This window comes from Helianthus annuus, chromosome 13 (assembly GCF_002127325.2).
Source record: "Helianthus annuus cultivar XRQ/B chromosome 13, HanXRQr2.0-SUNRISE, whole genome shotgun sequence".
NCBI classification, from domain to species: domain Eukaryota; kingdom Viridiplantae; phylum Streptophyta; class Magnoliopsida; order Asterales; family Asteraceae; genus Helianthus; species Helianthus annuus.
Window position 1 is genome coordinate 112,876,506 of NC_035445.2, and position 9,143 is coordinate 112,885,648.

Genomic DNA, 9,143 nt, shown 5'->3' on the forward strand with positions numbered 1-9,143 from the left:
ATATGAAAATACAAATATTTTTGGCCAAAGGAAAATTATAAATAATTTTTCTAAGTAATATTTCTTAAAATATATATTTTGGAAATATATACTGATGGATTTTTATTAAAGATATTATTCTGGGAAAAGTTAAATACAAAATTTAGTATAAGAATACTTAACAATTACAAGAAAATACGTATTTTTGTACGTATAAATACACTCCGGAATACGACACCAATACATGGCAAAAATATACAAGTTTAAGAATACGAATACAAATACACCCATCCTTGGGAAGGAAATACATGTATAAATACTTGAAAAGTAACAAGTTAAAATCTATTGTTTTAACCATTATTCCAAAATTTAATAAATATAATTTAAGTTAAAATATCCATTATTTTAACAAATAATTATATAACTGGGAATAATAATGAAGACACTAATTTATACTAAGTCAAGGCACGACCTGCTCGTCTAATAGACATTAGTACGTTGTAGGTAGTCGTGTACGCCGGGCGAAGCTTTGAGTTACTGTGATTACGAAGAACGCAAGACTGTGGGTTCATGTTCCCCCTTTTCCTTTAATTGTTTTGTTTTATAACTTCGGGGTGAAGTACATGTTACAAAAAGTTTACAAACAATTACAATTGGTAAGGTTAGCTAAGGAGTGCATAGTAGATCATGTGAATGGGTAGGCGCACTCCTAAGACCATTAATCCTCGTGTTAGGACCGAGGGGCATGAGTGATAGATCTATTTGGGTGTAGTGAGCCCACACCCATGTGGACCGGGGTTTGGCCCATGAGGTGACTAGGTCTTACAGCCGGAGGCCTGATACAAAATCTGCTAGGTTTGAGCCTTCCTACGCCGTTGCACACTTGTTAATGGCCTTGAAACCATTAATTGATCTGTATCCTTGTTTGCTTTCATACTGGGGTTTACAAACATACATACATATTTACAATGATTTCAAAGGTTTATTCACGCACACAAACAAACACATGAACTCGCTCAACTTTAGTTGATGTTTTTCAAACTACATGTATTTCAGGGAATTAAATGTGGATCTGGCGGGCGTTTGGAAGTTTCAAGTTATGTTGAGAATAAAAGATGTCATCCGATGTTCAAGGGTTTGGATAGTGTGTTTTATCCCAGATGAGACACACCTTCCAAAGCCTGGTTTTATTTAGAATCTTTTGTCGAGTCCTTATGGAACTCTAAAACTATTTGCATGGTTTGTAATATGGATTCAAGGTCTGTGTTGGGATTTCTGAACAAAGTTGTTGTTATGTTTTTAAACTTATTTAGTGGATGATCATCTTCGGTTTTATCATATAGTTGTTGTTGTGATTGAATGCAATGATATTAAGTAAGTCACACATAATCACATTTCCGCAAAAGTTAGGGTGTGACAGGTTTAAAGGCAAAACCTACCTATCGTGCAATACTTGATTGTCGAAGTTATATTGGGGAATTTTGGGTGTTTTTAATCGATCTCCATTCATGTGGGGGTTTTTTGGAAATTTAGTGAAAGTAAGTTTTTCACTAAATATTTTGGACATGAACAGTATTTATATATGTGTTGTATAAATAATTATTGATTGGTTTGTGTTCAAACTATGTCTAAATAGAGCTAAGATGAATGAGATATCGAAGCTTGAAGTTGTATGTTTGGAACAAACAAAGATGAGAAAAATGGATTGAGATTTGTCACCTTTTCCCACATAGGTGGGATGACAAAACTTAAAGTGGTATATAAGGACGAGCACTCCTTGTAAATTGTTTTCTTAAAGGCAAACACTAGTGGGGACCAAAGGGTGCATCGCACCCGCACATATGCGCGAGTGACATTGTTTTTATTATTTTGTTTTGTAGTAAGGCATTTAGTAATTTCACATTCACTTAACACAAAAATCTAATCCTCATCCGCACCAGGGACTATTCGGAAACGAAATTGCAAAAGTTGGGGATTATAGCTGTAATTTTAGAAAGTTAGGGACTAAAGATAAAAAATGGGCAAACCACAGGGACTATCCGGGCATTTTTCTCCTCTTTTTAGTTTTTTCAAGAATAATCTCACTAACTTGTTTTTTTTTTTAATTTTTCAACACAATATTTAAAAAAATATTTTTCTTTTTTTTAAAAGTATTGTATAAAAATGTTATTAATTTTTTTAAGAAAAATATTAAAACACAGTATAACTTTGTTAAAACCACAAATATTGTATAAAGATGTTAAAAAAAAAACAATAATACGCTGCATATAGAGCTATAGGCAGCGTATAACTCTAGTCGTCAAACAAGATTAGAAAAGATATGATATTCTTGGATTTTGAAAAAGCTACATGATGCGTATAGAGGGTGTCAAAAGAAGATTTAGGGTGTTTAAATATCAAGACCCATAAAAAAGGTGTGAAAGACTAACCATATGTAACATAAATATATCAGCCTTAAGAAAAAGATTTGTCAGTAACATATATGTTTGATGCGCTGTGTTTACTTGAGTTTAGTAATTTAGGAATTAGAAATATCAAATAAGCATGAGAGGTCATTAATAAAGGGTATAAATTCTTATACCTTATTATAGAAATAGTTGATACTCCATGTATCTTTACTTAAATGTCCTTTTTAAGAATAAGAAGATAAGTGGTGCAAACCAAATAAGCATGAAAGGGGAGACATAGTGATGCGTGTGTAGCGTTATATATTTTTATGTATATTTTTAGCCTTTTTTTAACACTTTGGTCAAGTTTTAAATTTATAAAACACGATATTTTACTAACACTAAAAATGCTGAAAATAAAAAATAAAACAGATAGACAAGATGAATCACTTGGATCCGACTCGCCTTTAGTGTAACCTTTGATGTTTTCAGCACTTTGCACTTTTTAAGAGATTATCTTAGTTATAGTAGTAGGCCCCTCTTTTGAAGGTGACGTTACCCTCAACCCAGTAGTCCGAGTCAGCAAGGATACAATCCTAAAGGGTTGGATTATTAAAAGATAATTAATTAAGTTATTAATGCGTAATGTGGTAGGCCCTTCTTTTGAAGGTGACGTTACCCTCGGCTAAGTGGTTTGAGTCAGCAGGGATACAATCCCAAGTAGCCGGGTTAATGTATTAATAGTAGTTTACATATGAGGGGATCAAGCCATTCGCACCACCGCCATCCAATACCAGTGGGTATTGAAGGAGGTCCTAGTAAGCTTGACCCAGGTCCTTGCAGGATCTATACACTGAACAAGGCAAGAACCTTACCAAACCATTCCCTTAACCCTCGACCAGGTAGCCAACATATCTCCATATAGACCGTAGAGATATGAATAGTGTAAATCTTTTATTTTATATAGACAGTAAAATAACGCCAAGTCACCACAGACAAATGATAAGGAAGTTTCACCTTCAACATAAGAAACTAGTTATTAAAGTCATTAATATAAAACCAAATAAAAAGTGCGAAAAGATTAAAAAACAAAAGTATTACACTAAATGCTTGTCGTCACCAAGTGATGTAAGAGACTTAGGCAAACATGGCCATTGATTGTCAATAACTCTTACTATCAATATTGGATCCCGAGACTACTACACACACTCTATGATGGATGATGGATGATGGTGGTGGAGTGTGGGTGAAGTGGGAGAGAGGTGGTTTGCCAAGGGATGCTTTTGAAGTGAACCAAGCACCTCTATTTATAGCCTGCACAGAAGCACGGACACGGCCTCGTGTCCATCAACTTTCTCTTTCTTCATAATTACAGTTTGTCTGCATTCGTTGACCACGCCCCCGTGTTCGCTGACACGGCCCCGTGTGCAGAAGCATATTTGTACTATCAAGATTTGCTTGGATTCTGCGAATCTTAGCGTTGACCACGGTCGTGTTGAGCTGGGCACGCCCCCGTCTTGGGAAATAGAAGCTTCTACAACTTTGTCTTTTCTGCAGACACTTGGGCACGCCCCCATGTCCGTTGGGCACGGGGCATGTTCAGCCTTCTGATCTCTTGTTTTTGCTTGGGAAGATGCTGTCGAGGGGTCGGGCATGCCACGTTTATTCCTTTTCTTGTATTTATCTTAGATTTGGCTGTATTTTTGCTTCTTTTGTCCATTTACGCTCATTTGATCCTGAAAATACAAAAGGAAGACAAAAGCACACTTTTTCCAACATTAGTACTAAAAAAGGGTTAGTTTTCTGCCTCATTTGATGTAATTTATATGTTGCATTTTACACACATCAAATACCCCCGCACTTGAATCTTTGCTTGTCCTCAAGCATAACTCTTTATAATGTGGCTTACACGCCCAAATGGAATGGGTAGAAGAGAAGTTTTGGGCTTGTCTTGAGTGTGGGGATTCCAAGATCTTTGTTAGGTTTTATTTTTATGTTATTTACAATCCTATTCGTTATGATTTATTTATAACGTTTCATAAGAGAAATTACTTATTTGGGCATAACATGCCTCTTTAAAATTCCATTTATATACAAGATCACATACCTCACGGGAGATTACTCAACACTCGACCGAAGATGTATTTTGGTGAAACACTCGAGACTGGCATGGAACTTACTTCTACCATATGCTTGCCAAGCAATCAATCCTCCTCCTTTTTAACTATAAACCTTTGTAAATATCAAGAGGACTTGGGGAAGGGTTAGGCTTGGATTAAAGGTAGGTGGTTTTGGGTTAGTGGTTAGTAGAAAGGGCGAAAGGCGTAAAAAACATCGGTTTTCGTAAAACTTTTTGTTTTTGTGACTTTTTATTCAAACGAAGCATTTTTCAAACAAAGTTTCTTTTGATGAACTTGTTTGTTTATTGCTAAACTTCATTATTTATTTTTTTTATTGATAAGGAATGTCACATGAAGACCGAGCGTTTTACTAAAATAAAGGGTTTAAAATGAAAAAGGGTTTTGGTTGGTAAAGGGTGTTTGTTTTGTGGGTTTAGAAATGAAAAGGTCTAGGCTCAAAGGGGTTAACTAGGGGAATTTTGGGTAGGTGGTTAAAAAAAATGAAAAATAATGGTGTTGAAAGAAAAAGTGGTTAGTCCTAATGCCTCCATCATTTACTTACTTGGGTTTAAGTTGATAAGGACCAGGAATGCATCGTTATGGCAAGTTCTAGAGTCGTAAGAAACCAAGCGGCTATTCACACAAGAAACGAAAGATGAGCATTTAGTTTAAAGATGTGTATTTGTATGCTCAATTAAAGGCTCAAAACTCACTTTTTGTGGGAATGGGTTTTAAATGTGATCAAGTATATATAATCAAATTTTAACTAGATTTGTCATGCCATTTCATAATTTTCTTATGTTGGTTCTTTTTATCACCACGCTATCGGTTGTAAATTCGTAAAAATATAACCCTTTTAGAACTTGTTATTCCCAATTTAAACCAAGACAAGTAAAAACAATGAAAAGTTTTTAAAAAAATTTGGGGTGTTTAGCGGTTCCAATAGAGTTTTGTGTAAGGGTTGTAATTAGGACTTGCAAAATTTAAGGTTTTAGCATCCCCCCCACAATTAAGTTAGATATTGTCCTCAATGTGTCCCAAAAATAAGTTTTTTAGGTTGATTGAATGTGTAAAAAGGTGTGTTAAAAACAAAATTAATGTTACTGGGCATCTGGACACGGGCCGTGGTATCCGGGCACGGCCCCGTGTTCAGATTGCCAGTAACAGAAAGTAACAAAAGGCTGGGCATGGGGGCGTGTTCAACGAACACACCCTGTGTCCAGTTACCTGAACTGGGCGTTTTTCTGCAGATCATTGAGCACGGGGTGTGTTGGCTGAGCACGGCCCGTGCTAAACTTGCTGTAATGAAGAAAAATTGTCGGGAGGCTCTGTTTTTTGTGCATGGGTTGTTGGTTCAAGCTTCCCTTAGTATCCTTCACCATCCTGAGTGTGTTTTATTCCTGAAAATTAAAGCTAAACTAGAAAGCATAAAGGTTAATCTAAACTAAGCTAAGGATAGTTTCGCGGAATGCCTCCGTGCGCCACGTTTATAAGGGTCCTTGGCTAGACCCAAAGCCAGTCATATGTTACCCAAGTGGGATGTTTTGCATCCCATGTTGCACCGTCGGAGAGCATCATCCAGACTTGAGTCTATGACCTTCATGTAGTTGACCGGGTCATCATCTTCTACTCTTTTCCCAACTCCAAACTTCATTTCCTTGTCCCCAACCCTCAATGTTAGTGTCCCACCATTCATGTCTACCACTGCGTGGGCCGTAGCTAGGAATGGCCTCCCTAAGATGAGTGGTACTTCGGTATCTTCTTCCATATCTAGTATGACAAAGTCGGCTGGGAAGACAAAGTCTCCGACTTTAACCAATAGATTTTCAGCGACACCTTGTGGATATTTAACGGACCTATCGGCGAGTTGAATGTTCATTTTTGTAGGGCTTGTTTTCCCTAGGCCGAGTCGGTCGAACATTGATGCGGGCATGAGGTTGATGCTAGCCCCAAGATCGGCTAGTGCATTGCGTATGGGTGATTCCCCAATTGAACAAGGGATAGTGAAGCTTCCGGGATCGATCTTCTTTTGTGGGAGTTTGTTGAGTAGCAAGGCGGAGCATTCTTCGCTTAAATTTACTAATTGCAATGATTCGATTTTCCTTTTGTGAGTGAGGAAGTACCTCATAAATTTTGAATATTTAGGCATTTGAGTAAGGACTTCGATGCAATTGTTTTAGTAAATTTATGAATTTTGTGAATTGCTCATCGGTCTTTTGGCGAAGTAACCGACCGGGGTACAGTACCAGAGGATTCTTGGTAGGCTCTTGATTTGGTGGAGGAGCCGTCTCTTATTGGGGTGTCGGCGAAGTTGCGGTTTGGCTAGATCGGCTCTTTTCAGTTGGAGGTGTTGGAGCCTCCTCGGGACCTACGGTACGGTTTCTCAACGTGATGAGATGCACTTGCGCCTTTGGGTTGGTCTCGGTATTGCTGGGTAACGCGCCTTGTGGTCTCTTGGAGAAATTTTGAGCTAGTTGGTTTAGTTGTTTTTCAATGTTTTGAATACTAGCTTGTTGATTTCTAAAGTTCGATTCCAGTTGTTGAAATTGATCTGAGTTTTTCTTTTCGGTGTCGGAGATGAGGCGAGAGACGGTATCCTCAAGCCTCTCTCGTCCCCCTAGTTGTTGTTGAGAGAAATTTTGTGACTCGTTTCTTGGTTGTTGAAAGTTTATTCGTTGGTACTATTGCCGGGTTCTCTCCAGCCAAGGTTAGGGTGGTTACGCCATCATTGGTTGTAGGTACCCGTTGGAGGACCTGATGGCCTAGGTCTATTATCAATGTAGTTTATCGTTTCTGTTTGATTATCCATTTCTTTCATACAACTCCAATTTTCATGTGGCCCACCACACCGTTCACAAGCCATAACCGAGGCCGTTTTTGCCATTTCCAACTTTTTGATTTTTAAAGAAAGGGCCTCGATTTGGGCTTGCAAAGAGGTGCTTTCGTCAACCTTATGGGCACCCGGGGCAATAGACTTTGTGCCTCGGGGAGTGTGCCATTGAAAATTGGTTTGAGCAATTTCCTCAATTTGATTATAGATTTCTTTTGGGCGACGATTACCTAAAAGTCCCCTGAAGCTAGAGTCAAGTGTTTGTCTTGTGTGTGGCAGCAATCCATTATAGAAAGTGGATACTTGTTGCCATACCGCAAGACCATGGTGAGGACATTTCTTAGTAGCTCCGTGAACCTTTCCCAAGTTTCATATAAGGATTCCCCGTCCTCTTGTGAATATGTATTAATTTCAGTCATTAATTTAGCCGTTTCAGCAGGAGGGAAATACTTATATAGAAACTTTTAGGCTAGTTCATCCCAGGTGTTTACCGAACCAACTGGGAGGGTATTAAGCCTAGCCTTAGCTCAGTCTTTTAGTGAAAAAGGAAACATTCCTAGGCGGATGGCGTCATTTGATGCTCCGTTGATCCGAAAACTATCACTTATTTCCAAAAAGTTGGTAATATGTAAATGGGGATCTTCGTCCGCAAGCCCGTGGAAAGTTGCAGAGTTTTGGAGCATTTGTATCAGATGCGGCCGAAGTTCGAAGTTTTTGGCCTCGACATTCGGTGCATTGATAGCGGCGCCAAGATTATCTACGGTGGGTCGTAGGTAATCCATGAGGGTACGTTGATCTGCCATTGGAAGTGGGTCCCCCAAAACTTTCTCTTGGTTTTTAGCTTTAAGTCTTTTTCTTAGAAAGCGTTCGGGTTCGTCTAGCGGTTCTTTTATGTTTCTACTGGAACTGGAGCTCATACACTGCGTAGAAAGTTCAGGTGCGGCGCCTGGGTTCCAAGTCCTGCAATAAAAACAAAAAGAACATTGGTCAAAAGTTTCACCACGACCCCGTGCTCAGATGAACACGGCCCGTGGTCGGAGTTATAGTGATTGTTTTCCGGATCCCTGTTACTGTAGACCTTGACACGGCCCCGTGCTGCACCAACGCGGCCCCGTTTAGCTCTCTGTAACTCGGAAAATAAAAACTGCAAGTAACAATGCTGAGCACGGCCCGTGTCCGACCAGGCACGGCCCCGTGCTGCAGTCTGCAGAAGCTGAAAAATTCTAGAAAAATCCTAAAAAATAGAAAAATAAGAAAAACGATTAGGCCGTTGATTCCTAACTTTCTTACAATCCTTGTGTCCCCGGCAACAGTGCCAAAAACTTGATGCGTGTGTAGTGTTATATATTTTTATGTATTTTTAGCCATTTTTAACACTTTGGTCGAGTTTTAAATTTATAAAACACGATATTTTACTAACACTAAACACACATATGGGCATGTGCACCCATCGTGAGCGTAGTATAGCGTTGGTAAGATACCGAGGCCGTCCAAGGACACAAGAGCTTTTAGTACCGGTTTATCCTCAACGTCTAATCAAATCAAAATTTTGGAAAAAAGGTTTTAAACATGAAAATAAAAACTAAAAATGCTGAAAATAAAAAATAAAACAAATAGACAAGATCAATCACTTGGATCCGACTTGCCTTTAGTGTAACCTTTGATGTATTCTGCACTTTTGCACTTTTTAAGAGATTATCTTAGTTATAGTAGTAGGCCCTGTTTTGAAGGTGACGTTACCCTCAACCCAGTAGTTTGAGTCAGCAAGGATACAATCCTAAAGGGTTGGATTATTAAAAGATAATTAATTAAGTTATTAATGCGTAA

General features: G+C 38.4%; 1 non-coding gene across 1 annotated transcript; it reads left to right on the plus strand.

Annotated features, from left to right (window-relative positions):
* Positions 1–7,635: 7,635 nt before the first annotated feature.
* LOC118486076 lies at positions 7,636–7,741 on the plus strand. Its single transcript, XR_004877932.1, has one exon. It is a non-coding gene; the product is annotated as a small nucleolar RNA R71 (small nucleolar RNA).
* The last annotated feature ends 1,402 nt before the right edge of the window (positions 7,742–9,143 follow it).